This window comes from Balaenoptera acutorostrata, chromosome X, assembly GCF_949987535.1.
Source record: "Balaenoptera acutorostrata chromosome X, mBalAcu1.1, whole genome shotgun sequence".
Classification (NCBI taxonomy): domain Eukaryota; kingdom Metazoa; phylum Chordata; class Mammalia; order Artiodactyla; family Balaenopteridae; genus Balaenoptera; species Balaenoptera acutorostrata.
This window is the reverse complement of record NC_080085.1, coordinates 126,694,735-126,699,753: the sequence shown is the minus strand read 5'-3', so window position 1 is coordinate 126,699,753 and position 5,019 is coordinate 126,694,735. Positions and strand designations below refer to the sequence as shown.

Below are 5,019 nucleotides of genomic sequence, written 5' to 3'. Positions count from 1 at the left end.
CATCATGGCCTTGGACTCCCTTGTTTTTTACTCTATGCTTCTAGGTTTGGAGCCCATATAGTACTGTAAAAGACCCCCTGGGACCAGTCTCAACTCAGAGGTCACTACTGCATGTAATATAAGAGACATTGCCCAGGTAACACTTTGGATATATTTTGTGTCAAAGTGCATCCAAATTTATGAAGAAATATCAATTTGAAGCCTATGAAATCAAACTCATGGGATAGATCTGAATCTTTTACATTTGTCAAAAAAAGAATTTAAGCTCAATAAGAAAAAAAAGACGGTATTCCAGCTAAGTCAGGTAAAACATCTGGATTTATGGGATGATGTTTCTCTTATTACTTCATTCCCAGCGTGATACGTATTAAAACTATTTTGCTCAATGTTCTGAAGCAGACTCTATATCAAGAGTACAGTGGTGAAGTTGTTTTGTATATTACTGCAATGTTATGCATCAGCACCAGTTGATGGAACTCTTAAAAGTAATGAAAGACAGCAAATGTAATGATCTATGGTCTTTGTCAACGCTCATTGGTTGAGTCATGAAGGAGTTTTACAAATATTTACTCCACCATTAACTTCAATTCGAGATTTCCTTTAAAAAGGGGGGAGGGGTGCTCACTTCGGCAGCACATATGCTAAAATTGGAACGATACAGAGAAGATTAGCATGGCCCCTGCACAAGGATGACGCACAAATTCGTGAAGCGTTCCATATTTTTATGTAAAATAGATAGCTAGTGGGAAGCAGCCACATAGCACAGCGAGATCAGATCGGTGCTTTGTGTCCAACTAGAGGGGTGGGATAGGGAGGGTGGGAGGAAGACACAAGAGGGATTAGATATGGGGATATATGTATACGCATAGCTGATTCACTTTGTTATACAGCAGAAACTAACACCATTGTAAAGCAATTATACTCCAAAAAAGATGTTTAAAAAAAAAAAAAAAAGGGGGGGGGATACTTGCCAAATATTCAATAATCAAAGCCAAAATTGATGCTATGATTTACATTTTCTCACCAGTACTACATTGCATCTCAATGAGTTGGAACTGAAGCTCCAAGGAAAGGAAAAGCTTGTGATGGAGCTAGAGAGGTACACAATTTTATACGCAAATAGAAACCTTTCAGAATTTATATAAATAATAATTCCTATCCTGAATCAACATGAAGGTATTAATTGTAATAGACAGCATTATATACATTGACTGCAAAAACTACAAGACAAATGTGAAGAACATTTTGCATATATTGGTACACTGAAAGTACTTTCAGCTTATGAAATACTCCCTTTGAATTCCGTATTAATAATACTGAGTTGATACAAGAATTAGTGAATTTAATTCACTTGGACATATGTAATTTGAAATTGATGCATTTTTGCTTCAAAGTGAAATCAATTTTTCTAAAAGAGTTGAGCCAGTTTTGGCCATGTGGATAGAGACATTAAAGGAAAATGCCTTTTTGGTAACTGTTTCAATTATTGGAAATATTTAAGTAGGTTTGGGATAACTTGAACATATGAATCTAAGTTTTCAACATTAAATTTTATGAAATGTAAATATAGATCAAGCATAGATCAAGCATTCCCAAGGAAACTGAGCATCTGATTTGAGATATGCTATCCATATAAAATATATGCCAGACTTTGAAGGCTTATACCAAAAAAATGCAAAACATCTTATTACTATTTTATATTGATTACATGTTGAAATGATGATATTTTAGATATACTGGGGTAAATGAAATGTATTATTGGTTTCACCTGGTTGGTTTTCTTAATTAAACTTTTTTGAGATAATTGTAGATTTACATGCAGCATTAAGAAATAATGCAGAGAGAGCCTATGTACTCATTACCTAATTTTCCATGATGGTAATATCTCCTGTGCTTCACCTACTCAACATATCCACTCTCTCTGAACTCCTGGCAATCACTGATCTTTTTCTGTCTCTATATTTTTGCCTTTTCTGAAATGTCATATAATTGGAATAATAAAATAGGTAGCCTTTTAAGACAGTCATCTTTCAGTTAGCAATATGGCTTTGAAATCCATCCCTGTCTTCCTTGCCCGACGGGTCATTTCTTTTTATCATTGAATAATATTTCATTGTATGGATACACCACAGTTTGTACAACCATTCACTTATTAAAGGACGTCTTTTTTGCTTCCAATATTTGCAATCATGAATAAAAGTGCTATAAATATTCACATGCAGATAGCTATTCATGTAGGTGTAAGTTTTCAAATCAATTTAGTAAATACCTAGGAGCAAAATTGCTAGATTGCATATGGTAAACTATGGTTAGCTTTTGAGAACCTGCAAAATTGTTTTCCAAATGGTTGTACTGTTTTGGATTCCCACCTGCAACAGATGAGAGATTCTGTTGTTCCACATCCTTACCAGAAATTTTTATTGTCAGGGTTGTTTTTTTTTTTTTTAATTTAGCCATTCTAATAAATGTTTAGTGGACTATAATTGTTGATTACTTTGCAACTTCATAAAGACATATGATCTTGAGCATCTTTTCATGTGCTTATTTGCAATCTATATATTTTCATTGGTAAGGTGTCTGTTTATGTCATTTTTCTTTTCTTAATTGGGTTTTCTTGTTTTCGATTTTAAATATGTCTATTTTGGATACAAGTCCTTTATTAAATATGTGTTTTATAAATATTTTCTTCTGGCCTGTGGCTTAATTTTTCATTTTCTTAGAGCAGAAGTTTTGTTTTTTTTAAATTTTAATGAAGCCCAACTATCAATTTTCTTTCATTGGTTGTGCTTTTGGTATTGTATCTTAAAAACTCCTCTGTTTTCTACTAGCAATATTATAGTTTTGCATTTCATATTTAGGTCTATGATCTAGATTTAGTAAATCTTTGTGAAATTGTAAAGTGTGTGTATAGGTTCTCTTTTTTTTTGTATATATGGTCATGGAATTGTTCTAGAACCATTTGTTTATTTTTTCACTTTTAAGGTATTTATTCCACACATAACTCTGAAGTAGAATACACTTTTTAAAGTCAAGATGATTGTTGATGACAGCCTTGTTTAAACACAATTAAATCACAGAATCCAGTGGATTCAGAAGGGAACATACAGGTAATCTGACAGTGAGGCCTCACTTTGGTTTTATTCGTGAGAAAACATGTAGGCATTGAAAACTTCAAAACTATGCCTTCAAAAACTATGTAGTATGTAGAACTATTTGTTTAAAAGACCATCATTTCCCCGACTGAGTTACCTTTGGTACTTTTTCAATAGGATTTTAATGATTTCAAAAAAAAGTGTTTTGTCAGTGACCCAGCATGACTTCTCTAGTGTCTTAGCACCATCCTCTTCTACCTCATCCCTAAGGAGGTCAAAACCAGGGAACTTGATTGGAATGTACAGGCCTGATTCATGGCTGTGATCCATGTTTTGCTGGGACTTTTCTAACAAAAGAAAATGAGGCCAGTGAATTACATTTAACATTGAGCAGATTATTTTCCTTTTTTTTTTTTTTTTAAGGTTGCCGAGGAAGTGGTTTTCTGGCCATAGAAAGGAATGGGAAATTTAAGTCAATCAGCAGAATCAAGTGTTAAATATTTTTTGACCTGGTGTACCCTAGAAAGCTAAACTAAATTTTAGCTGGATAAATGAAAAGGACATATCCTATTTCTACCTCTTCTATGTTCATTTCTTCTGTTTTCTATTCAGTGTAAAGCTTACAGCTGAAATTCCTTAACACCATTAATGCTCTTATGTGGTAATTGGTTAGTACAGCAATATGTCATTTCAGTATAAATGAATAGGTTAAGTCACAACAGACTGTTTATCATAAACATATTTAAAATGTATTTTGAATCTCATGGTTAATTTGGGTTCAGTGATATTGACTACTTACATACCTGCATTGAGTCTGAAGCAATGGCATTTTCCCCTGACACCATTTTCATATTTTAAAAATAAATATGATAGATTCTCACTGAGTTGAGTAAGGATCTGAATTTGGGCATTTCACTGACAAAGGAATATTCTCTGTTGCCTTTCTTTCTGTATCCCCTACCCTTTTGGATGGCATGGGAAGGTGGATCCTCAAGTACTGACTCCTTTTTCCTTCTGGCTTTGTATCTGGAATGAAACAGCAAGTAGAATCGCCATGTTTGTAGAGCCTGGGGGTCCAACTAAGGTAGAAGGTTCTCTGAGATCTTTGTGACAGAGACAGTCCTGGAGACTGCCAGATGAGAGTAGAGGGAATAGCAGCAGAAGAGAAGATTTGCCTCTCCTCAGAGCTTGAAGATAAAGACCAGTGTTTCAGGGTTTTCTAAGGGACCTCAGTCTATGAATCCCTTCAAAGAACTAAACTTGTATGTTTACTAATTTGCTGTATATATTATTTGATTGTCCTTCCCAATCCCTGATGAACCCAGTGAAACTGATTGGGGTGGGATGTTTCTGCCCTAGAAGAATTGCTCCTGGTACATGAGGGGAACTACAGCTAAACAAAAAGGTAGCCAGGTTTCAACATCAGACAGAGGAAATCCAGGAAGCATGAACTGAAGGGTGGTTCAAGGACATTGCCTGTGTCTGTGGTTGATTAGTGTGGAAGAAAGCACATAAAAAGCCTCTTTATCTTCTCTTTGAATTCTCCTCTCCTACCTTTACAGTGTTTAATCTTTTTTTCCTGAGAATTGTGATAAACATTATATCAATTTATTGTCCATTATACATATTGAAAAGACAATTCTTTTAAATAATATGCTCAGTTGAAGAAATTGCTCTTTCTTTTCAACTCCTAAAGTTTTGTTTGTATCTCCAAGAAACCTGGAAGCATAAATTTTTCATCCCCACATCTCAGCAGGTTGCCTAATGGTTTCCTATTCATTCAATGGTGACCCACAAAACCACTGCCTTCTGCCACTGGATTATTTGCCACTTCTCAAAAAGACTCTCTAGCAAAAACAAATACTGTATGCTAACACATATATATGGAATCTAAAAAGAAAAAATGGTTCTGAAGAACCTAGGGGCA

General features: G+C 34.5%; 1 non-coding gene across 1 annotated transcript; it reads left to right on the top strand.

The window, feature by feature from the left end:
- Positions 1-617: 617 nt before the first annotated feature.
- LOC114238341 (U6 spliceosomal RNA) lies at positions 618-724 on the top strand. Its single transcript, XR_003623718.2, has one exon. It is a non-coding gene; the product is annotated as a U6 spliceosomal RNA (small nuclear RNA).
- Positions 725-5,019: the final 4,295 nt, after the last annotated feature.